Here is a 26451-nt window from a genome sequence, read left to right as displayed (position 1 = left end):
GCCATCATGGTGTCCTGCAGGCCTGGGGCTCTGGTCTGTGCTCCACACACCCTCCTGGGTAGACAGCCCTTGCCATGGCCTGCGCTTGCGCCTCGTGGGCCCTGCTAGACCTGCCGGTTGTGTCACCGTCCCCAGTCTCCCTTGAAAAGAAGTCAAAGCAAGCTTGAAGCAAGGCTGAATGTTCAAAGAAGAGATTTTTTTCTTGGCCTAGAGATTCTCTGAGGTCAGCCAAGGTCCGTATTTGACGTTTCCCCAGACACAAAGCTCCAGTTGTGTCTTTTCAGTGCTCCTAGAAGGCGCTCCTGTCCCTGGGCTGCGCGCTCAGACCTCCTGCAGGGATGCTTCTTTCTGTCTTCTGATTTCCACACCTCTTCTTCACCTACCATTTCTACTTTTTACCCCAGGACACTTGAGCCCAGGGGAGGGGTCAGGAGTTTTTGATACTATATGAAGATGCTCAATTTTTAAATTTTGGCTTATGTAAAATAAACAGCTTTAATTTTCACTTTCTCTTGAGTTCACTCTGCCAGTGTATTTTTGTTTAAACACTGAATCCTTGTATAGCTTGGGCATTTTGAGACAGTTTCCTGGTGCTCGCCCAGGTGTGCAATGGAGGTAAGAAGATTTTTCAGAGATCTTGATGGACAGTGAAAAGATTATAAATATGCCTAATTTCCAAGTGAACCAGAAAAGGTGGGCTTCAAGTTAATTTTCTGTCTTGGGAAGTGTACCGTGCCTGTTGAGACCTAAAATGGACCCCAGCTTAGTTTGAGGACTGACCATGGACTTCACTAATGGACAGAGCGAACCTGGTCCCTGGCTCTATGCTTGCTACCATAGACTGCAGGGTCCTAGGCAAGTTGTCAAATAATTCAGTTTCATTTTCTCATTTTTTAGATTGGGATAATAATTCCTCTCTACAGAGTGTTCAGAAAGATCAAATAGGTATCATCTTCTTAGCAGTTTCTCAATAAAAGTCATCTCTTAATGTCCTGTTGACACTCTGAAGAAACTTGTGCCACCTGAATTGAAAGGTGGCATATCGAGAAGGGCACCCCATGAAATGGATGCCAGTCATTTACTTCCCTTGTGACCAGGTTCTCAGTGGTCAAAATCAAAGGATAGTGCTGTGTTTCCTAGCATTTATGGCACATTTTTGCATCCTTGGTGGTTGGAGTGCTTGTAGTATGATTTAAACCAATATGGAAGCAGTGCCCATAAGCAGTGGGCAGAGAAGAGGTGCTCGCATGTGTGGCAGTCCTTGTCAACACCTGTCCAGAGGCCCGCACGCTGGCATCTGCTGGCAGCCACTAAAATGAAAGGCCTTCTTTCAAACCACATTTTGGTGATTTCAACTCATTATCAAATACGATAAAGAAATATTAATCTCAGGTTGTGTAGTAATTTGAAAATTGATATGAAAATGACTTTAAAACCACATTTTTATGATATGGGGGTGGAAACATTTTTAGGTGTATATTTATGTCAATTCCAATTTGCTGTTGTACATTTCCTAACAATTTAATTTAATCATAATTGTTCTTTTGACACTTGAAGGTATGAAAATAAACTGATGTGTGTGTATATATATATTAGTTATAGATCTATTATAATTATATACTATATATAATTAATATTACAGCGTTCAGGAATGAATATAATATAAATTTTATATATAATTAGTATACATACATGTAAAGTCATCAAGAATTACTCCAGCATTCCCCATGGCCTTGTTCCCTCTGAACTCAGAAGATTTCCTTTGAGTAGGCACAGTACCAGACAACCCTCCCTACTGTTTTGTCTAAGTTCTTGACCGTTCCTTGTGAATGGTGGCATGTTCAACACAATTTTTTCTGATTATGGTTCTTTTTAAATACTCTTAGTTCTAACAAGTTCTGACATCAAATAGAAAAGCATTATTCATATGATTTATTTGTGTACCATCTTGAATTGCAACTTTAGGTAATTCAGGCAAGCATATAGCTTTTGTTGGAGAAGTTTACATCAGAGGAGGAAAAAGCCAAAATGCTATTTGTTTTGGATTAATTCTGATCTAGTCAGCTTCTCTCTAAACACTTTATATTTAAATAAGACTCTCCTTCATTATTTTTTTGTTCCCTTATTTTAAAACTTTTAATTGTAAAATAGCTCTTTCGTAATAGATAGAAAACATAACCATTTGACACCAGTAAGATAAAAGAAATATATTAATATTATCCTATATTAGCATTATTTTTCTTTACTTTTTTGAATAAATGGAATGTTACAGTTATGGATGAGGTTGTACCCTTTTTCCCTTCCCAGAGGCAGTAGTTACCCTCGTTGGTGACTGGAAGGGCCACTCTTGGATGGGGACTTTATACAGCCAGAGCCTGGGCATGGACATGACAGCTGGGTGGGGTGGTAGAGGGAGCTTGTGGCCAGGTGTTGTGTTCTTGTGGCTTGTGTTTTCCCATGGAGTTAGGAAGCACCATCATCAGCTCAGAGTTAGATGGAAGAGGAGATTGTCGGCGTTTGAGGACAGGGGAGAAGGTGTGAAATGGTCATCTAGGAGAATGAGTTTAGTTACAGACCAGCGAGATGTCAAATGGGATCACACAGCCAACGGTGCCATGTGGTTAGATTATAGGGAACTTAAAAAGCTGAGTCATTCATTTCTGAATCACTGTAATTTTTTTTAAGTACTAGACACTTTTCCCTTATTATAAAAGCAATGTGTATTTATTATGGAAAAATGACATTATACTAAGTGTTTTGGGTGTTGGTTTCCAGAACTGGAGAGTGAGCTTGCTCAGAACTGGACAGTGTAGGTGCTCGTGAACCTTCATGGAGTGAAAGGGTTCCTGGAGAATACCTGAGTTGTCCCAGAGAGAACTGGAGGAAAACAGAGTCTAAGTAAGAACACGTGTGAAGCACTTGCTGCTCACAGGTGGTGTGCTGAGAGGACTTTATGTCCATCACGCTCTTCCTCAGCATAGCCACCAAGTGCCCTGCTACTGCTGCCCGGCCCGTCTTACACACAAGGAAGGTGGGATCCTTTCCCAGGGTCACTGTGCATTTGAATTATGTGGCAGGACATGTCTGCTCTCAGCGTTGTACTACTGGGGAAAGAGACAGCCTCAGAAAATGCTGTGCACTTCTGTCTGTCAAAAGGGGAAACTGAGGCCGATTTCCAGGCTGGGAGAGGCACCTTCTACGGTTCCCTCAGACACAGGGTGGATGGAGGCTGGTACTCTCTGCGCATGCACCCCTATAAATGTGTGCTTCTGTCAGAGTTGTGGAGGTTCCTTTCTAAAGCTGTACATCCGAAGTGCAATTATTTATTTATTTGTTTGTTTGTTTGTTTGTCGTTTTTCCGTGACCGGCACTCAGCCAGTGAGTGCACCGGTCAGTCCTATATAGGATCCGAACCCGCGGCGGGAGCGTTGCCGCGCTCCCAGCGCAGCACTCTACCGAGTGCGCCACGGGCTCGGCCCAAGAAGTGCAATTTTTAAAAGAAGATTCTGGAATCATAATGGTGAGAAACTTAAGAAACTGTGGAGAACTTCTCCAAAATAGTAAAAACCTGATGTTGGCTTTGCCGTGGACTCCCAGATCTTAAGAGCCTCTGACCAGCGCTCTGTGGAAGGTGTTGAATGTGTTGATGGTGCTTGTGAATTCGGAACGGGGCCTGTGCGAGGTTGGCTGCACCTGGCGCGGTGTCGCTCCCAGCGGCGTTTTGTCCTTGTAGTGGCGTGTTTGGTGAGAAGGAAATCCCACCAAGTACCAACGTGAGGAATGTGCGCCTCAGGGAAAGCTTCAGAGGGTCTCCCATCCCTGGCGTGGGAAGCTGTTGGTCACTGTAGGAAGTGGGTCCTGGTCCATGAGCCTGGTCGTCCCATTTCTGCTCGATACCGTTGTGTGTGGTTCTAGCGCCAGGCTGGAGTTTCTGGGTCTGGACAGGGCGCAGAGCGGGACAGCTGCTGCCTGTGGACTGCGGTCACCTCCTGCTGCCGCCAGGCCTCGGGGGGGGGGGGGGGGGGGGTCGCGGACGCGGGCTGGCAGGGGTGCGGGCGGCGGGGCGGGGGGCCGGTGCTGGCTGGAGGGGGGCGGGGGCGGGCGGCCGAGCCTGCAGCTCCTGCAGCAGAGCGCCTTGCCTGCTCCTGTTGCTTGGTTGTTTCAGCTTTTGGAGGAAAAATGGGTACAGAATATAGATGTGGAAGGAAAACCTAGCTGTTTGATAAATGAGAAGCACGTTCCCACAGTTTGGTTTGCGCAGCTCAAAGCACCGTTGAGAGATTTCCCGCTTCCCTCCCTCACGTTAACCTGAGGCCAGAGACGGGGTCTGTAGCCCGAGTGGCTATGAAACCTGAGTGTGATTATGGCTGTGTCCACGAGGCCACACGCGTGCTGTGTGCCTTTGTGAGCTATTTGGAAATGCCATCAGCCACTTTTAGGGACCAGGTGAATTGGTACCGTTACTTTATAGCCAAGGACAGTTTGGGACCAGAAGCCACGCTGTCGTGCTTCGACACCACCTGTTCACTAAATGTGGTGCTGAGTAACCCTCAAACCCCAGTCTCCCTGCAATGGTTGAAGATTTCTCACCTCTAAAGATTCCCAGAAGGTGTCATTTTTAAGTCCAGCCCTTCCCACCCTCCTCCCTGTCCTCCTCAGCATAAGAGTAGCCCTGATTTTCTCTATGCCGTGTCCCAGGGAGACACCCCCTTCTGATTCATCCTGTCCCACCCTTTAGGTTTGTCAACTCCCAGGACAGCTCCACGTGTCTCGTTTCTGGAAACACTGTGGGGCCAAGCACGGCGCCTTCTCCTGGCATAAACACAGAGCATACTTAGCCCTGTTTCTTCTTGCCCCTGCTCCCTCGGTGAGAGCTCTGGTCCTGCCCTCCACTTAGGGCTCAGCATTAGAAGACCCCAGGGGAGAACCAGGTCCAGGCCCAGGCCCAGCTGGGCTGCTGCGAGGCCTGGGAGTCAGGCAGACCTGGGCGGGCAGTGGGTCTTCCTGCCCAGTCAGCTGCATGGCCTCCAGAAGACCAGACTCTCCATTCTGGTATCCCGTGGCTGCTGGGCCCTGGCAGGTGCATCAGGAAACCAGGCAGTGAGGGCAAGTGTCAGGGACAAGGTCATCACGAAGGGTGGCTCCTGCCATGCCTCATCAGTCTGGTGTTTTTACTGCCCTCTTGCTTCCTCAGCCAGCCTGGCTCAGCCTCTTGGCTCCACCACTTTCTCCAGCCTGAGCACCTTCCCTCCACCACAGTCCAGAAGCCTTTGTGATTCTGTCCTCCCCAGGAGTGACTGTCTTAAATGAAGGGAATCAGCACAACAAAATAGCTTGAATGATGCTGAAAATGCCTCTTGAGAGGATTCCTGGTGGAGGGAGCCAGTGGAGGGACCCAGCATGGCAGACCAAGGCCATCTGGGGTGGTGCTGGCTGCCCTCTGGCTCTTGCCTATAACCCTTGTGCCTCATTGAGGGGAGGGGACTCCAGCACAGTCATGAAGTCATCCTATGACTCTGTGGCCTGCCCTCTGGCTTATAGTCCCACATAGCACGCTGATACTTCATCGCTGACCTAACTGGGCAGAGTTTGCTTTGCAGGTTTCCCCAGAATCCTGGGGCAGTCCTCCTGTCTTCCAGCTCCACTCTTGCCTCCCGTTCCTGATCACCATCTTCACTCTGTCTTTTCCTCCCAGATGCCTGATGTAGATCTGTCTGGGCTCCCAGCACAGCTGGGTGGTGTCTTGCAGGGGGCTTCTCATTGCACTGATGGGCCAGACACCAGCTGCCAGCATCCTGGGCAAGAAAACCAGGGCATATCACAGGGAGCTTGCCGACTTCCACTTCACTGATGTTCTCAACACTGTCCCTTCTCCCTCTACAGAGAGGGGTCTCCGGGCTTCTGCTAGCTGCTTGGGATGAAGCAGGGGTCTGGGGGCCTGTGCACTCCCTGAGCAGATGTCCCACCTCCAGCTTTGGCCTGCCTCCTCCTCCACCCCCAGGGGTCCTGCTGCACTGGCTCCTGGGCGCCTGGAGGGCTTTGCATCTCAGACTGCGTGCTATTCCCATTGCCTGCCCAGGCTTAGGAGTTGGTTTTCTTGTATCTAAGTCAGTTACCCATTACTCATCCATGTTCTTTCTGACTTGCAGAATTTTGTTGCTGCTGTTTATCTTCTGTTGGTGTTTTGTTTGTGTCTGTTGCTTATGTCTTTTTAAACAATCCACATACTGTTTTAGTGGGGTCTCATAGGGGGCAGGATCACTGATTGTGCCCGCTCTGTTATTTTTAACCAGAAATGCCCCCGTGGCTTTCAAATGCTGCCCATGGCTGCTTGAGCCTCCCCTTCCCACCACCCGGATCAGGGCTCTGCTCCCTGCCCAGCGAGTCTGCCAACTGTGTTCTGTCAATATCCCCAGTGCTTGAGGGAGAAAGATAAAGGCTTTCCCTATCCTGGGTGGAAATTAGAATGTTTGGGTTATTTATGTTTATCACAAGTTGTTCCACCCCATTAAATTTTATATTGTTGTTGTTGCTATAGACCCACAGAGTTATAAAGAGCTCGCTGTCTGCCTGAAGAAAGGAACACGAATAGTAAGAATGCACAGTTACTGGTCATGGCCTAGCGGACACTGCCGCCCTGTGTGCTCCCGTCACTGACCACACATCCACACAGAGCCCTGATGCGGGAAGTCGGTAACTGGCTCTCTCAGTTTTACTGGAAAAATGTGTGGCAACCCTAAGGTCTGCGTTGATACACAAAATAAAGAGCTGTCGCTGAATAGCTCCAAGGGGTATTTGAAAGTTCCAAGTGAGTATTAGGTGGAAGGAAGGATTTCTTTTTCAACTTAGGATTTTGTTTGTGCATTTGAGATGTCATTGATGGTCAGAAATAATATCCAGGACTGCATTGATATGTCATGACATCATTGAGGTTAAAGCTTTTTTATATCTGTTTCTTTTATTACCAGCTTTGTGTTATATACTTTAAGACTTTGGAGTGTAAAATCTACCCAAAGAGTCTGTGAACCTCTCTTTGAGAGTCTCTGTCAAAGTGCATCCAGCCAGGTTAAGGAAGAAGACTTTTTGTTAATCGTGGTCTTTGTTATGTTGTTAGAGCACAGCTGAAATTTTACCACAGTGCCTGTCCTTTAATGAAGGTTTCCCTTTCTGGACTGTCACACGCATTGTAGAGCCAAACCCAGGCCCTCCATGTTCCCGACAGGTGGGCTCCTAAGCCTCTATTTGGAGCTAGGGTCTGACCAGGTGAGGGCAGATGGCTGTGTCCCTTGGGTAATAGGGGTGTGGCTGGAGTAGAAGGGAAGAAACAAGAGGGGCTCTGCTGATTTAGTCAGGAGGTGAGGGAGGGGCTGGCACTTCCTTTCAGTCCTACAATATCTCCTGAGTGCCCAGGGCACTTCTGTACCTCCCTGGCCAAGGTCTCTCCCCCTGGGCTGGGCCCACACCCCATCCCTCCCTCCAGGTGTTTCTCATTCAACCGTGGATGGGGGTCAGCAAGGGAGGGGGGGATTGTGGAGGTTGAGATGAGGAGCTGTGTTGGGCAGGGTCGCTCCATCAGCCTTGCCCTTGCTTTGTCTGTTAATTGCCACCTTTCAAAGGCCCAACTGCTGACTTTGTGGGGACCCTACAGTCTGCTCATTTTCTGTTCCATTAACCCCTGTACTTGTCTCTGTCCTACTTTCTTTGGGTTTCTTTGGATGTCCTCGTTCCAACTTCCTAAGTTGGACATTCAGCTCACTAAGTTTTAGCTTTTCTTCCTTTTTCATGTGAGCGTTTAAGGTTATATACTTCCCTCTGGGTGAAATGGAGCTGTGTTTTATGAGTTCTAATTCGTAGTATTTAATTTGTAAAGAATATTACATCCATGCTTTGTAAAGCATTACTGTTTCTCAAGAGAGTTATTTCGAAATTTGTTTTATGGTTCTTTTTTCTTTGAAAAAAAGAAATATTTAGAAGTATTTTTTAAATTTCTTAAAGTATGAATTTTCCAAGTAATCTTTTTGTTATTGATTAGTAATATGCTGCATTATGGTTTGAAATTACTGAGCCTTTGAATTTTGTTGAGACTTGCTTTATGGTCGATTTTTATGAATCTTCAATATAGGCTCGAGAAGAGTTTTATTCTCTAGTCATCGCATGCTGGATTCTAAATGTGCTCATTAAATCAAACTTGTTGATTATAAATCATATAGAATATTAGGGGATATTAGAAGATGAAGTATTTGAAGAAACATGAATATGCAAGGGTGGAGGGATTCGGCAATGGGTGGGTTTCTGTAGTTTTAAACAGAGTGGTCAAAGAAGATATTAGGCTCATTTCATTCATTCATTCATTCATATTGATTGGCTGTTTAGGTGCCAGTCCCTGTCCTTGGCACCTGGGATACATGTGTTTATGCATAAGACAGAGATCTCTGTTTGTGGAGCGTGTGTTACACTGGGCGGATGAGAGGATGGCCAGTAAACGCAATGAGTTAATGGTAGAGCAAGCAATGCGGGCAGGCCCAGGAGTGAGCGGGCTGCACTTGTAAATGAGGGGGTCAGGGCAGGCCTCCTTAAGAAGGTGACATTAGCTGGTCAAGGGGACCTGCCAGAGGGAGCATCCCAGGGAGAAACAAGTGTGCTTGGGCCAGCTGAGAGGTCAGGAGAGGTGGAGGGAAGAACAGGGGTGTTGGGCCATGTGGTTGGACAGTCACCAGAACTTTAAAGGCTATCATAAGCGATTATGCTTTGCCGTTGAGTGAAATGGGGGCTCTCGGAGGTTCTGAGTAGAAGAGCGACACTACATAACCTATACTGTAGAGAACGATGGGGTGACCACAGGGGACGGGCACCGGGAGAAGCAAGGAGGCCTGTCAGAGGCTGCAGCAAACCATGTGGGGGGGCTCAGCCCCAGTGGACACAGTGGGAGCAGAGAAAATTGTTCAGGTTCTGGAAATGTTTGACAACAGGTAGGATTTACTGAGGTTGCAGGTAGGCTGTGAGGGAAGCAAGAGGCAAGGATGCCCCATATTTTTGGCTTTAAGCATCTAGACTATGGAGTCACACTGAGGTGAGGAATATGGATGGAGCGGACCTTGGGGGAGAGATGAGGGTTGGTGGTTGTTTAAAACACATCTACTTCAGAGGTGTTGAGTAGGCACTGGTCAGCTTGAACTAAGGTGAGGGCCTGGGCTGGGGGGGGTTAAAGCATAAAGATAGTATCAAAAGGAACTTTCCAAGGGAATGGACCTCCATGCACCATCTATAAAGCAGACAATGTTTGTTTAGAGGTAGCAGTGCATTTCCTGCCGAATCGTGCTTTGTGAAGTGGTCCTGTCTCCAGGGTCTCCTCATTGGGCAGTGGAGTTAGTGTGTGTCTTGCACACACTAGCAGCACAGGCCTTGCTGCAGATAATGACAGCAGTGGCGATGACAGTGATAGCAGCAGGTTCCTTTCCCAGTGCTGTGCACCCTTCATTCATCGAGACTGTGCTCATTGACATTTCATCCTACTGAGATCGCTACATTGTAGGTACCAGTTAGGAAACTGAGGCTGGGAGGCTCACGTGTGTTAAGTAGCTGACTTTTTAACAAGCTCCCCAGATGATTCTTTTAGACACTGAAATCTGCCCCTTCCCTCCAAACATCCCACATTTCCACCTGCTTATCGGAATGTCCTTGCCCCCAGTGGCACACAAAGCCCCTGAAAGATGCTGCATTCCTGCTGGACATTTGAAGTCCAGTCAGGTGGCATTGGTTTCCAGAAAGTCCAGGTGGAATGCTCAGTGCTGCCCAGGAGGACAGGCCTTGTCCTGCTGGATGAGGCCAGCTCGCCCCAGGGAACACAGCCTTTTTTAGTTCACCTCTGTGCTGCCCTTTCTTGCACCAAATGCAAGAACCATCTTGTATTTTTAAATATTTCAACTGTTACTGTTAAGTAATAATAGTTCCCACTTTGGTCCAGCTGTTAGGTGAAATAACCAAACGTTTGGAGGTTGCTAAGAAGGAAATTCTGAAATGCGCTCTTATGTAAACTTGACCTTACGTAACTGAAATGGCAAGGACAATTGCAGATGAGATTTGTAGCCTTCCTAGACCACTGAGACTATTTTTAACTTTCAGTTAGTACATTTTTATCCATTGAGTTTAGGGTAATCAAATAGCTTTCAGAGAGTAACCTGTGATTTCTGCTGGCGTGAGCACAATGAATGGATGAGGGCTTGCGCAGGTAAGGGGGACAGGGCTGCATTGATTTGAGGGGGTGAATCCAGGTATCCACACTTGCTGGGCAGGCTGCTAACGACTCTCCAGCCTGTGTTTTCCCGTCTGTGATGTACCTATTCAGTCACCACTGGGACTTGCCTAATGGGGTTGTGAGGACTGAAGGAGATAATAGAGCAAAAACACTTTAATAAGTGCTGAATAATAAAGCATTAGTTTTTTGTTCTTTGTATTTTATTTTGTTTGCATCGTAATTGTATGGTCTCAGGATTCTTTTCAAGTAACACCTTGTTTATAAAATTATCACAGCAAAGTCTGGGATGGATTGCTCTGTCAATTATTTCTGCAGGTCATGTTTGTCTGCAGTGGCTGCACTTATACATGAGAACCTAAAGCATATTTCACTATTTTTATGTGGGGTAAGGCCTGGGTGCTATTTATAGTTTCCAGCAAGAACATTTGTGCACTTCTTGAAAGCTGAATTGCCAACTGTGTGCTAGGCTTTTATTTGCAGCTCTTGCTCAATTTGAGCTTGCAAATATTTCCAAAAGACAGTTCTTCTTCTTGGGTGATATAGAACAAATTAGAAACATTAAAAGGATTTTCTAAAGAGCTTTAAGAATCTTTCAGAAATAGGGAGTAGGAAAAAAAAAATCTAACACTCACTTCATTGTTAAATAAGAGCAAAGGAGTACAGATGGTTTTGCTACCTCCAGATAGAACCCTAGCTGGTACAGCCAGTGCGGAATTCCGTTAAAATAACATAACGGGTTGCCATGAAAGCTGAGGAGGCTGAAATGAGGTGTTTTGATGTGTCTCTGCACTAGCCTTACTTGTGGCACAGTGGTGTCCTCCTGCGCCTGGGGTGGGGGGTATCATTGTTACTCCTTATTGTAGCAAGTGTGTAACCACATTTGTATTTGTATTTAACGCTGAGAAGGGAGAACTTTGTTTTCTGTTAGAATCAGATTTGGAATACGCTTTTTTTGAGTACAGTTTTCTGCATGGTTGATACAGCTTATGTACTGTGAACAGAGTAAACCATTTAAGTGATCTGTTAAGAAGAGTTTGTTTCTTCAAAGTCCATAATAACTTCACTAGTTTCTGTTTCAGCTTGTCATTTAATAGGACTTTGGGGAGGGGGCGGGGGGGGCATGCACCAGAAGAGAATCAAACCAAGCTGAGTGTGCCTTATAAAGATGGCTCTCTGTCACTGACGACTCCGGATAAAAAATGAGATTTCTGAGTTTATCACACATTTCAAAGAATCCTTAAGAATGCCGACAAATGTGGAAATATTCTTCAGTTTGAAGTTTTCTTGTGTCCTACTCAGTACACATGGAAATGCTGCTGGAGGAGACCAGGGTTGATGCAGAGATGGACGTGAGCAATTCCCCCCAGAGAGAGGATGACAGGGACTCATAGCCTCCTCCCACACTCTTGCCTTTTTTTTTTTTTTTTTAAACATTTTTGGTACCCCCCATTGAATATGCAGATGATTTCAGCTTTGTTGGTGAGAGTTGTGATTGTCTCAGAGGATTTCCTTAAGATGATTACAACTTTTCTCTGACATGGTGTGAGCTGGTGGGGGTGGTGGGCTTCCGCTGTCCCCTGTGCCTTTTCCTTCTTGACATCTTACATCAGAAAACCATGTCCTGGCTGCCCCCCGTCCCCCATTCTTTTCACTTCTCCTGTTTATTTTTATTTTTCTAAATTTTGTTCAATGGTGGAAGCAAGAATTATAACACTCTGATGTGGTTCTTGATGTGTGTAAAGGAAATATATAAGATGATCTGAGTTGGGTGGGTAGAGGGGCATAAGGGCTGGCAAGGTTTCTGTGCTTCACTCCAGCTGTCAGATGCCACCGCCAGTAGAATAAGTCAAAGGGGGTGTGCAAGGGAGATGTTTGTGGTGAGAGAATTGTCTCCACCTTGACTGGTGATGGCGACGTGGCATGTACACACATACCAAAGTCAGTTTTTACATTGCATCATAGTCAGAGAGGAGGTACCCAATAGGAGATGTGTTGAAGGGTATGTGGAAACTCTGTATTATCTTTGCAGCTTCCTGGGAATCTATAATTATTTTTATAAATTTACAATATTAGTGGAGAAAACCTGTTTAAAAAAAAATATATGACTCATTTCCCATCTTTTATCAGTTTAAAGTTGAGATATTTTATTCCATGGGATTAGAAATAAAGAAAAAAAGATGGGTGTTAATAGATGAAAAGAAATTGCTAATGTTGATAAATGTTAAAGCTGGATACACGGGTGTTTACTATAGTCCCTTCCCTAGTTTTGTGTATCATTGAAGATTTACATCATGAAAAGTTTTTTCTTTAAATGCTGCATACTGGTTCCCAAGATCCGTCCTCAACTGTAGTCTTCTCTAGGTTTTCTACCTTCCCTAGTAAACACAGACCAACTTTGTCCAGATTGTAGGTTTTGTCAGTTCTACCTGAATCAATAATCCTTTTAATTTCTTTAATCTTTATTATCTTCTTTCTCTTTTTCCTTGAACAGCAACAAATGACTTAATTTTCTAGTTATTCTTCTGACTTTTTGAGTCCAATGCTTAATTTATTTGTTTGGATTCCTTTTTTAATTACTTAAGTGTGTGTAAGACCATGAATTGCTCTCTTAGCTCAACTTTAGGCAATTCCTAAAATTTTTGATATGTGATATATTTCTGATTTTCTAAATTTTCTTCACTTTCCTCTAGAATGAAATGAAATTGAAACACTTAAGAGAAATATGTTCAATTTCCCTGTAGTTGTGTTTTTGTTTCTACTTCTTTTATTAATTTCTAGTCCTCCTACAGTGTGTACAGGGGTTATGGTCCGCACTGTGTGTATATTTGGAAATTTTCTGTGTTCTTCGGGGCACTGGTTTTTGTAAATGTTCCATGGATCTTGACAAAAAAACATAAATCATCTCATGATGGGGTTTGAAGCACGTGTCAGCTGAAGTGTTAGTTATGTCAGGTGTTAGTTACTCAGACCCTCTGCATGCTGACTTTTTTGGTACACTTGCTCTGTCATGAGAGTGTGAGGGCAAGGTCGCATTTACCGCCAGTGCTGTTTCTGCTCATTTGCTCTTCATTTCCTGCACTCTTGTGTGTTGTTGCTGTGTATAAGATACACACCATAATGACAATTATATCCTATTGTAAATTGTACAGTTTATACTTATGAAACAGGCCCACATCTTGTTCAGTATTTGCTTTGAATTTAATCTTTGTGATACTGGTATTTTAACCTCACCTTTCTTTTTGTTTTTATTTGCCTGTTGGGGCTTTTTTTCCCATCCAGTGTGAGCCTTTTAACTCTGGGTGCTTTTTGGAAATATAATATATTGTTCAGTTTTGCTTTTTACCCAATCTGATAATTTTTACGTGAATATATTCCATTTATATTTGGTGACACAGCAGGCATATTTGGTTCCGAGATTCTCATCCAGTTTTATGTTCCATTTTCTGTTTTTAATGCTTCTCTTTTTTGATTTCTTGTACACGGGTTTTCTGAAAGCTTCTTCTTTGGTCTAGTGTGTGCGATTTGTTTTCCTTCTGTTAATTTGGAAGCTGTGACCTCTTTTGAGATCTCATTATGGGAACACTTATAAGTTCACTTATTTTACCTAAACCACCATTTGTTGTTATGGCAACTTTAGACGGTATTTCTTGATGTCCCTTAGGAGAGACGAGATCATGAGCACACCACGCTTTCTCCTCTCTTCTCTTTTTCACTTTCTGCTTTTGTTAGCTGCAGTGTTATTTTTAGTTCTGGCAATTCTCTTTATGACATATAAATAATATACTTACACTACTGTTTATTGATTTGTTACTGGTTATTGATTTATCACGAGAAAGATGAAAAAATGAACACATTAGGTTTCTTCCCCCAAATTTTGGTTTGTGTGATTATCATTCCCTTTTCAACTGCAAGAAATTTTAAGTTAACCTCAAGGTTTCGAAAATTTGGATCTAAAGATCAGGTCAATTTGATTGTCACTAAGGGGAGTAAAAGGGCCTCTGGCTTTTCCGGCTTCTAGAGTGGTGGTGCTGGCTCCTGCGACCCTCCTTCCACTCCCTGCCCGAGGCCCAGTGACCACAGCTGAGGTCATTGCCCTGGGTCAGAGAACGTCCGCTGGTTGCTGCCGAGCCCTTGGTGTGGCCATGGGGGTTCCATTTTCATGAGGAGAGCTTTAAATGAACTACTCTGGGTCTCAGAATTATAGCAGGGGGAGATGGAAAATGGCATGAAATGGAATACTTCTTTAAATCTGTCTTTTGCTACTTACTTCTATTCTGCCAAACCAGGGGTTGTGTCATTTAGAAGTTGTTGAGGGTATGAGGGGGGCCCAGTAATACCCTCCTCTTTCTGTAGGTTCTGAGCCTGCGGTGTCTCCTTTCTTACCAGGAGTGCCCATATTGGCTGGGTGGGGATGGGAGGCAGTGGCACATGGCCTTCCTGATGCAGGAGGTCAGGTTGTTGGCGCTTCACCCCACGGAAGGAGATAGTCAGAAACTGAGTCTCCCTAAAGGGCATTTGACACAAAAAGAAACTGCTCAAGTGTTCATGCTGTAAATGTGTTGTACAAAATACATTTTAAAAACTATATTAAATGAAATACTTCTTCAGTAGGTTTTGGTTATTAGAGACCAGGGGCACAGCAGGCATGGACTTGAGTGCACCTGTGGCTGGGTCCCCTAGTGGGCTGCGCTCTGCAGGGGTCTGGTAAGCAGGACCTGGTGCAAGGAGGCGCTCAGCAGCGGCAGTGTTGTTAGTGCATCTGCACTGTCATAGTCACAGTCATAGTGGCCGTCGTCCGTACTTTCTAAGGGCAGTTAGATTAAAACATAATCTTTTAGAGCCAATGCTTTTTGGAGACTTTTTTCTTTTTTCTCTAGGAAGATGAGTGAGAACACTTTATTTTTGTTCTCGAGTGGGATTTTCAGTACAAATACTACATACACATGTATAAATGTGAGCATGTGTGTATATGTACAGTCTGCCCTCTGTATCCGCAGATTTTCCTTCCACAGGTTCTGCGTCTGCAGCTGCATCTGCAGCTGCAACCATGGATCAGACAATTAAAAATCAATAAATAAAAAATAATGCAACAGTAAAAAATAAATTCGAAAACAGTACAGTATAACAACTATTTACATAGTACTTACATTGTATTAGGTGTTTTAAGAATCTAGAGATAATTTAAAGTATTTGGAGAATGTGCCTAGGTTATATGCAAATATTAAGTCATTTTATATCAGGGACTTGAGCAGCCTTGCATTTTGGTATCTGCAGAGTGTCCTGGAGCCAATCCCCAACAGATATGGAGAGATGACTGTATATGTTTGTATACAAATAAAAGTGAGTTTTTATATTCATTGATGAAGAAAATGTTCACAGTGATTACTAGGGGGAAAACTATGCATCATGTGGTCCTAATTAAAATGTATAAACTATATAAAATATATGTACACATATACACTTGAGAGATTATATATTTGACTTTCTAAACAAATTAGGGTATAACATGTTAAAAACATATTTCAAAAACAAATTTGGGTGCGTGATATGGATATACCATGACTTTCATGAGTCGAATCAAAGGTGTAAATATTTATTTAGGGACTTCAATGTGCATCACCAGCTTGCCTTCCAGAGGGTGATGACACTCTTTTACTTACTCAGGGTGACTTCCGTTGCAAAGCTGTTCACAGGCTCCCTGGCCACAGTGCTGAGCTGGCTCAGCTGCCAGTCTGGCGTCTGCCTCTCTGGGCGCCTGCGGGCCGTGCTACTCCACGCTTTTTTCTTGCTGGGCGGTTTGGTGTGGGGGTTCTTGTTCTTGTTTGGGTTTTGGTTGGTGGGGGGAGCGGAAGCTGTTACCCTGGAGATCTAGAGAGACAGTTCTGGCATTTGCTATAGGGGTGTCTCCCAGTGTTGGCGCCTTTAGTGCTGTTGATCCAGAGAAGGAGCCCAGATGGTAGTGTGCCATTGCTCTGCCCCATGTGCCCGCACACCTCCAGACCCAGTGAGCTTGGCGCTGGTCCTTGCTGCTCCCCTCAGCTCAGTTCCAGGTGAGACGAGTGAGAGCACTTTGGCCTGTAGACAGCCAGGCTTGGGATGTGGACCCAGCTGTTCCTGGCTCCTGGCACCCAGTTTTATGTTCATCAGTGACTTCTTATTGCCAGATTCCACGCCAGGTCTCAGCCCTCACTGTGCGTGGCCTTTGATCAGTGGTGACACTGTGGACCATCCTCCTCCTGTGGAAGCACCTCCTCCCAGCACCCTGTGCTCCTGGTACCTCCCACTGCCCTGGCCACCGTCCTCAGGCTCCTTGGTAGATTTTTCTCATCTCTCCTGAGTTTTATCTTTGAAACGCTCCCAGGGCTCCTCCTTGGCTTCTCAGAATCATTCCCTTGGTGATCTCATTGGTCTCATCCCATCCAATCACACCTCAAAGTACCATGTCGGTGCTACTGCCATTCAAATTTCCAGCTGCAGCCTGGATCTCACCTGAATCCCAGATTCTAGAGCCAATTGCTTGCTCTGGATCCCCTCTGGGGTTTAATAGGCATCTCAGACTCAACATTTCTGACTCCTGATCTTCCCTGCAAACCCACCCCTCCCGCTGCCTCCCCCGACTCAGTGTCACCTCCGTGCCCTGGAGCCCTAGGGTCACCCTTTCTCTCCTACCCCACCCACAGCCTGTTAGCCCATGCTGTCAGCTGCCCTTTCAAGTGTGTGCAGAAGGAGTAGTCCTGTTCAAATGATGAAAATATTCTAAAACCAATGCATGGCAATGGTTGGGCAACTTGGTAAATTTACCAAAACCTTGTTGGATTGTACATTTGAAAAGGGTGAAATGGAAAATATGCCCCCATAAAGCTGTACAGGTATGTGCAGAGCCTGGCCCTTTCTCACCACCTCCACCATTGTCACACTATTCCAAACCACTGGTGTCTCCCACCTGGACCATCACAGGTGCCCACCCACCTGTCCCCGCTTCTGTCCTGGCCCCTGTGGTCTGATCAGGACCTACGAGCCAGAGTGTGGTTGGCAGAATAATGGACCCCAGAATGTTCATCCCCTAATCCTCAGAACCTGTGACTATGTGACCTGACATGGCAAAAGGGACTTTGCCGGTGGGAGTAAGTTAGGAATGACAGGAAGATTAACCTGGATTATCTGTGTGGGTCCAGTCTAATCACAAGGGTCCTCATCAGAGGAAATCAACAGGATTGGAGCTGTGAGGACAGAAGCAGAGGTCAGAGTGAGGCAGTCATTGGCTTCAGAGATAGAAGGGGCCGGGAGCCGAGGGGTGTGGCTACTCTCTGAAAGCTGGAGAAGGCCAGGAACAGCTTCTCCCCTAGAGCCCCTCAGAAGAAACACAGCCCTGCCTACACCTTGATTTTAGCTCCATAAACCCCATGTCAGACTATGTAAAATGATGAATGTCTGTTGTTTTAAGCCACTAAATTTGTGGTAGTTTGTTACATATGGCAGCCACAGGAAACTAATCCCCAGAGTGATCCTGTTAATACTTAAGTCACATTCAGCTTTTTACTTTCCATCTGTGTGACCTTAGATTTCTCTACTGCTCTGTGCTTCAGCTTAACACATCTGCAGAATGGGGATTGGCAGGTAGTTAGTGGCATCCACCCATCCTGTATCCCTACAGTGCCTGCCACGTGATTTCTGCAACTGTCCCCTTGTTGTTGCCCCTCCCCCAGGCTGTGCACTCCATGGCATGTAGGGCCTGTGCTGTTCCCTGCAGACTGTAGAGAGCTACAGAAGGAGGCTCAGTGTGCAGAGCGTGGCTGTCCCACGCTTCTCCCCTTGACTTTTCTCCTAGAAGTCCTGGTGCTGGGTTTCCTAGTGTAAGCACTGAAATCAGGTGTTTTGTAGCAGGAGTTGGGATAATGGCTCAGGCCACTGTCAGAGCTGAGGGACCATAAACCTGGTGTGAACCTGTGGATGAAGACTTTGGAATAGAAAGCAGGTGGGTCTCCAGAACCTGAGTGAAAGCCAGATGCAGAAGGAGGCTTGTTTGAGATGAGCCTGTAGGGTCTAGAACTTCCTTCTGGAGAGTCCAGTCCTCAAGTGGGTGGTTGGATCTTAGTAGCGGTCCTCAGAGAGCAGGGGTAAGGAGCGCCAGGGCTGCTTGCTGAGCACTGCGCTCAGATCGGTACCTGGCAGCTGCAGTTGATCCATTATTTTTCATAGACTATGTTCTTTTTCAGCTCCCACCAGGAATGAGTGTGCAGCATTTCTGCCAAGTGGGTGGCATCTGTCTGTGCTGCTGTGGCCAGTAGGTCACTGGCCTGCCCCAGCTCTGCCATAGGGGACTGATGAACTATCCAAGTCCCCGCCCCCGCCACCCGCACCAACTCCTTGCTCCTGTCCTCTCTCCTCCTGTCTTGTGGCTGCCTCATGTTCCTGGGACTGTTCTGGTCCCAGGGGTCTGTAGTGAGCCACAAGGCACAGACAGGCCTCCTCCACAGCCCTCATGCTTCCATGGGCAAATGGTAGGAGCAGCAGACGGTAAGCAAGTAACCATGTCAGTGGGCTGGAACCCAGACAGTTACACAGGCTGTGGGGAGAGCCTTGGTTTCAACTTGCTTTTCTGTGTTTCACATCCAAGTCTTTCCTAAGTGTTTGGTGATCCTGGGTGGCCAATATCTAAAAGTGAGTCTCTAACAAGCTGGGCAGGGCATGCTGTTTTGCTACAGCAATAGCTATGCTAATTGTATGGCTAGGCATTTCATGACTAAACCCAAAACGTTTCGTTATTTTAGTTATACTCAGTTTCCATTTGCATTGTCAGGGCTAGGGCTCAGACCCTTCAAACCCATTGTACAGACTGGTCACAGACCCCTCACATGCCAGGCTTGGTTACCAGACCCCTCACATGCCAGGCTGGGTCACCAGACCCCTCACATGTAGGTCCACACTAGGTAATTGGGAAAGATCCCATGAGCTGTTGGCGAACAACACGAGCTCAGTCCTCAGCAGTAGCAGCAGTGGCCTCTCGAAGGGTCCTGGGGACCCTGGCAGCAACAGCTTGCAGCAGCAGTAGCAGCCTCCCCGTGGCCCTCCCCCAGGGGGGCCGAAGCTGACTGCAGCTCAGCCTCCCCAGCCTCAGACCAGCATCGTTTCAGCCACTTAGCAGCTTCCAGAGTCTATGGCTGTCATCAACTTGTATGATCTGCTGTGTTAGAAAGGTTTATGTCTTGTTTTTGTTTTGTTTTGTTTTTTTAACTGTTCTTAGAGTAGGGTGTTAGGAGGGAGTAGGGTTATATTCTTTATAAGAAGCAATTCCTTAAATGTCAAGAATGAAGTACCTCCCCTCAAGCCCAGCTAGGAGGCTGTTGGATATAAAGACCCTTTAAACTTTTAATTTTACAATTTAAGTTAGAGATTATTTTGACTCCTAATAATACTCCAGAAATTTAAAACACCACAGTTCACAATCACTTCTATTCGTTTCTTTTTAAAAAACACTTGTCATTGGGCTTCAAAATTAAAATCTTTATGAAACAAACAAAAAATTATCTTCCCTACATTTTCATTGATCACTTTTAGGAACTTTTAGAAGTCACTAAGAGCATTTTTCATATTTAAAGGAGATTTTATAGAAAATGACCCTGTACTTAGTGAAACCATTTTTATGGAATATTAGGCTAAGGAAAGCAGACTGCTTTGCTCTTCCAGCTAAAGTCCAAAATCAGAGCCTGCTGAGCATTCAAGTGCTCGCAACAAGGCCTGTCACAGTAGATGGTGCCACGACCTTTTGCTTGTTTGTTTTTAGCTTTTTTGTCCCCCTTTTGTTTGAAGAAAAGGCATGAGCATCTACACAAGTCTTCGGAGATATTTTAAGATGCTGGATTCTGGGGAATCTGTTATATGGCTTAAGAACACCTAACAGCTCAGTAAAAGCACAGTGGGAGAAGTCACTGCCTGGGATCAAAACTGTTTTTGCAGCTTTAGCTGCTGAATACTTGGGGGTTTTGCTTCAGACAAAGCCCTAAGAGTTGGAGTCTCTGGAGTTGGCTGGTGGCTGGTGACTGCATCGTTCAAGTGAAGCAAAGTGGGGCAAGAGGTTGGCAGCATGGCCTTGTCAGGTGCAGATTTCATCGACGTTTTCTTTATATCAACTCCAAGATGCTGGTTTCTTTGTCCTCATTTAACTAAACCCAGTATCTGTGATCTGGGACCGTCGCTGTTAGTAGCGGGACGTTCGGTCTCTCGGGCAGCACAAGGCAGGCCCATGGAGGACAGAATGTGCCCAGCTGTCTCCAGCATCTGGAAGCTGGCCATGTACTGCTCAGTGATTTCATGTTGTGAGGGCAGCAATTCTATGTTTACACTGTTAAAAAAATAGGATGGAATAAACAATATATTTTCTTAAGTCAGAAATTTTTATTTCAATTTTGAATAGGTCAGTTTAAAATGGAATTTAAATGAATTTTTTGTGAGAATGTGATTTTAGATGATTAAAGCTGGATGATTTCATCATGCAGTAGCTATTTTAGCATTCGAGGTTGCTTTCTCTAGTCTTTCAAGAAATGTGCAGTGGGTCAGAAGAAGCCAGCGTCTGCCCCACTTTTTATGATGTGTATAGCAGACCCAGCATTTGTGGAGTGCGTTTTAGTAGTTCTGTGATCGGGTTAATGCTGTAAATATTCTCTGTGACCAGGCTGGTAAAGGAAGATGGGCTTTTCTTGTCCCTCCTTCAAAGGTGCCACAGGCCTGGGTTTCTTTTCACTGGGAGGTTCCAGCCCTGGCCCCAGCTGCGTTCCAGGTGGAATCCCATGTTGGTCATCATGTGACTGTGGTCCTTGCTATAAATGTTGAGTGCGGTCTACTACTAAGAGTCGGGACAGTAGAACTTTGAACTGTCTGGTTGCCCCGATAAACTGTCATTCTGTATTACCAGAGGACCTTGTATCCAGGTGAATCATAGTTGGTGGAATGTGGAGACAGACATCACCCTTTGCTGGTCTAAGCAGGGCTCATCTCCTCCTGGGGAGCCTGCGCCCCTGTGCTCTCAGGCTCAGTGGTAAATGTGAGAATTAGTAAAGCTCTTCCCAATTAACATAAACATAGGATTGAGAACAGGGTTTCTCATTGGCTTGCTTTCTTTTAAAAACTCATTTTGCCATATATATATATATATATATATATATATGCATCCTCAATCAGCATACTATTTAGTTTTACTTTTCTGAGCTTTGTAAAATTGAAATCATACTGATATAGTCTTCTGCAGCTTGCCTTTTTCTCTTTCTTTTTACTCAACATTGTCTCTAAGATTCATTCATGTCATCCCATGAGGCTGAATTTCATTCATTTTTTGCTGTTAAATACAGTTCTCCAGTCTTAATATTCCACAGTCATCTGTTATCTGTTGGTGGTATAGCCAGACCTCCATATATTCAGGTTTTACATCCATGGATTCAACCAATTGGAAAAATAAATAAGTAAATAAATAATAACAACATGACAAAAAATAGTGCAAATAAAAAACCAATACAGCATAACAACTATTTACACAGCATTCACATTGTATTAGGTATTATAAATAATCTAGAGATGTTTTAAAGTGTACAGGAGAATGTGCCTAGGTTATATGCAAATACTACAGTATTTTTTACCAGGGACAACTTAAGCATCTGCAGATTTTGGTATCTGCAGGGACCCTAGAACCAATCCTCCAAGGACACCAAGGGACGACTATATTTGTGCTATTTCTAGTAAATACCACTGTAATGAATATTCTTGTACTATTCTTGAGTAGACGTGCAGGGATTTTTCAAGTGTGGATATACTTAGGAGAGGAATTGTTGCTCACAGGACCAGATTCAGGTTGTTTTCTAGAAGACTTATGCTCCTTTATGCTGCCACTTCTCCTGTGCCCACTCCCAGTCCCTCCAGCACTCAGTCATGTCACAGGCTGCGGGTGTAAAACAGGATCTCATGGTGGTCTCTTTTGCCTTTTCTTGATTACTAATGTGGTCAAGCATCTTATCCTTTTTTTTTTTCCTCTGTCGTTGGGGTCCTTCTGTGAAAAGCCTATGCATCACTTTGCCATTCTTTTGAATCTTTTTCTTACTGATTTATAGGAGTTACTTGCATGTTACAGATACAAATCCTTGTTGAGTGCTTTGTCAGTTTGTAAGTGTGAAAGAATCTTTTCCAAGATTCAGTCTTTCACTTTTTAAGGCTGTCTAGTGAGCAGAACTTCCTAATTTAAATGTAGTCAGATGCATCAGTTTTGTCTTTAGTGGCAAGAAGCTCTTTTTGCATCTTGAATTTTTCTGTTCGTAGGGCATGAGGATATTTTCCAAAAGTGTCCTCCAAAAGTTTTAATATTTTGCCTTTCACATTTGAGTCTTAATCCATTTGGAATTAATTTTGGTCTGTGGTGTGACTAGGAATGAATTCCATCTTCTTTCCATAGAAATAAACTTTTGTCCCAGCAGTGTTTATTACATACTCTACCTTTTTCATAGGAATCTGCAAAGGACCACCTTCTACCTTCTTCAGGAGCATCGTGGCTACTTTTGGGTTTATTCTTCTGTACAGTTTTAGAAGCAGCTTTTAAAATCATGAAATAACCTTGTGTTGGATGTGTACATCAGTTTGGAGAGAGTCGTTGTCTTTATAATAGTCTGCTTATCCTTGAGTATGATCTATTTCTCCATTTATTTAGGCCATTTAATGTTTTATCATTTTTATCCATAAAGATCTCTCCCATTTTTTGTTAGATTTAATTCTAAGTACCTTATATTTTTCCTTTTATTTTTTTTTATTTTTATTTTTTGGTGGCTGTCTGGTATAGGGATCCGAACCCTTAACCTTGGTGTTACAACACTGCACTCTAATCAACTGAGCTAACTGACCAGCCCCCTACCTTGTGTTTTTCTGAATATTAGGTCTTTTACTTTTTGCAGTGTATTGAAATAGAATTGAATTTTTAATATCAATGTTGTCTAGCACCTTGTTAAATGTTTTTTCTCTCTTGGTGAGGGAGGCTTGGCCAGTCGGCAGTCATGAGGTCTGGGTCACATAGGTTTTGTTTTTGTCCTGGGCTTTTACTCCACCAGCTTGCTCCTCTGCAGCAGTGTAGGCTGGAAGCTCATCTTGTTCAAAGTTCACCGTTCAATGCAGTATTTGCTGTGGCTTTTTTATAGATAATCTTTTTCAGGTTTAAGAAGTTCTCTTTTATTCCAAGTTTGCTAAGAGCTTTTATAATGAATAGTTGTTGGATTTTATTGTATGCTTATTTTTATTGTGAAGATGATCATAGTTGATGTAGTGAATGACATTTATAGATGTTCTATTCAGATGTTGCGTTTTTCTTTTTAAAAAGAAACCACTTGTTGGGCCCGCCCCATGGCTCACTTGGGAGAGTGCAGCGCTGGTAGCACCAAGGCCACGGGTTCGGATCCTATATAGGGATGGCCAGTGCACTCACTGGCTGAGCATGGTGCAGACAACACTGAGCCAAGGGTTGCGATTCCCTTACCAGTCAAAAAAAAAAAAAAAAAAAAACACAACTTGTTTTGGTCCATTATCTTTTGTATGGACTGCAAGAGTAAACTCGCTAATAATTTGTCTGGCATTTTTGTGGCTACGTTCATGACCAAGACTCATTTTTCTGTCCTTTTTACACTGTCTTTGTGTAGTTTGTGAGACATGGTTTCATACCTACCTTGTGGAATGAGCTCAGGATTGCTCCTTCTCTTTGTATTCTCTTGAAGATGTTTGTTTAAAAGTGAACGATCAATTAGTTGAAAGTTTACTAATACTACCTCTGAAATGATCTTTATGGAAAGATCTTAAAGTATCAGTTCAATTTAGTTTTCGATCGTATGGTTATTTTGCTTTCTATTTTTTTCGTCAATTTTGGAAAGTTTCATTTTTCTAGAAATGTGTCTGTTTTATGTAGATTTTAAAACTTATCGATCTAAAGTTGTTCATTGTATTTTTTTTGTTTTTAAAATCTCTGCCATATCTGAAGTTAGGTGACCTTTTCAAATCCTAATGTTCTTATCGTGTGCCTTTTCTCTTATTTTCTTTTTCTTTTGTTTGATATAAAAATATTTTCCTTTATTGAAGATTTTCACATCTCGCATATTTAATTGGAAACATTTATGTATTGTTGTGTAAGTAATCCAGTAAACAAAATTTTATCTTTTAGATCATACTTTTTTTTCTTTAAAACCTGTGCATATTCCTGTGATGCTTGCAAAAACTGGATCTTGATTTAGATTTGACTCATCAGTAGATCCCAGAGGAGAATTTCTCTGTAGGATCCAGATTCAAGTTCGACATCAGCTTCCTCTAGTTCTCTAGTTATATTTTTATCCAACTCCTGCTACACAGAGGCTGGGAAGTCTGAAGTCCAGGGAACACTTAGGGTAAGGACCTTCCTTGGTGGTGTCTTTAGTGATGCAGGGTCTCACATGGTGAGAATGACAGAGCAGGAAGAGAGCCTTTTCTCTTATTTTCTAAATCACTCTTATCAAAAGTTTGTTTTATTGGTTTTTTCAGAGAACTAGTTTTTTTAATTATGTTGGTGTATCTGGATGTATGGAATGAATATTTTTCATTTCACTTATAAATTTATTATTTCCCGGGCCGGCCCCGTGGCGCACTCGGGAGAGTGCAGCACTTGGGAGCGTAGCGGCGCTCCCGCCGCAGGTTCGGATCCTATATAGGGCTGGCCAGTGCGCTCACTGGCTGAGCATGGTGCAGGCAACACCAAGCCAAGGGTTGCGATCCCCTTACCGGTCACAAAAATGACAAAAAAAATAAAAATAAAAAAAATAATAAATTTATTATTTCCTTTTATTTGTTTTCTCTGGGTTTGTTCTAGTGTAGTTTTTCTAATTTCTTAAAGATAACTCTAACTTATTAATTTCTGTCCTTATTATTGTCAAATATAAGCATTTAATGCTATCAGTTTTCCTCTAGAACAGAGGAAAGCAGAATCTTGCAAGTTCTTATATGTAGTTTTAAAAATGACCTTTCCCTTCTAATTGTTTTTAGCTGGTTGCTATGATTTCTTCTTTGGCCTATAGAGATTTAGAAATGTAATATTTTAAAAACTATAACTTTGTATCGTAGAAGATTTTGGACACATGCAGCAGTGGAGCGAGTAGTAGATGGGGCTCTCCTGTCCTCACCGAGGCTTCAGCGATGTCAGCTCTTGTGGGTTCATCTTTACCCCCCGACTCCCCCGACGTGCTCCCCCTCCTCAACTGCCGCAGTGGTTTTGAATCAAATCCCAGTCATTATATCATTTCATCTGTCCCTCTTTAAAAGACAGGGACTTTTTGTTTTAAACATACATACATTACGAGTTTTATTTTTAGAAAAGACGAACGATTCTTTAATATTATCAAACGTTCACCAAGTGTTTATATGCTCCTGATGGTGTCTTAAACAAATTTTTTTTTTAGTTTGTTGTTTGATTCAGGGTCTAAGTAGTGTTTATACTTGATGATTGGTACGTGTGATAAAGTCACCTGTTAATCTTCTCTGACCTTTTTATTTTTCTGCCCTTGCAATTTATCTGTCCAAGTTATCAAGTAGTTTGTCCTACAGGGTTTTCTTTCCTGTGTTCTGAATACAGCTTTGTTTCATCCCTGTTGCCTCATTTAAAACATTCCTTTGTTGCCTGTGTTTCCTGTAAATTGGTAGCTTGATCAGATTCAAGTTTGGTTATTTTTGGCAAGACTTGATGGGTGCAGCAGGAGAGTGCATGTGTGAGTGGGAGTGTGTGTGTCGTAAGCAGCCACGTTTCTTCCTTCTCCATAGAACTCTTCCCACCAGCCTGCCTGGCTCCCGTGCACCGCTCTGGGAGTTACGTGCTCCGTGTCTGGCCATTCACTCGTGGCCTCCACCGCCAGCCAGCATCGCAGGCCACTTCAGTGCCAAGCTCCCCTTCCCCACTCGTGTCTCGCTGTTGTCCATGTTTCCATCATCCTTTAGCTTAATGCCACACGCTAGGTAATGTCGTTGCTCTTCTGGCCGTTTGTTCACGCGGTGTGTGTTAGGTGCCCTCGTGTCCTCCGCTCCCTTTGCTGGCCTCTGTGCTCTTGCTCCTTACCCTTGGGCAGTTCTTAAACTTTCTTGCTGTCAGTCTGGTAGACACCCATAGGTAGTCTGCAGTTTTCTTGAAAGATTGCTTCTCTGGGTATGTAATTCTAGGT

At 44.1% G+C, this 26451-nt stretch overlaps 1 protein-coding gene across 11 annotated transcripts in view; it reads left to right on the top strand.

Annotated features, from left to right (window-relative positions):
• Window positions 1–26451, top strand: part of HDAC4 (histone deacetylase 4) — a 308256-nt gene that overhangs the window by 134086 nt on the left and 147719 nt on the right. The gene's annotated exons all lie outside the window — the stretch shown is intronic.

The sequence above is a fragment of the Cynocephalus volans genome, chromosome 1 (genome assembly GCF_027409185.1).
Source record: "Cynocephalus volans isolate mCynVol1 chromosome 1, mCynVol1.pri, whole genome shotgun sequence".
NCBI classification, from domain to species: domain Eukaryota; kingdom Metazoa; phylum Chordata; class Mammalia; order Dermoptera; family Cynocephalidae; genus Cynocephalus; species Cynocephalus volans.
This window is presented reverse-complemented; position numbering and strand designations above follow the sequence as displayed.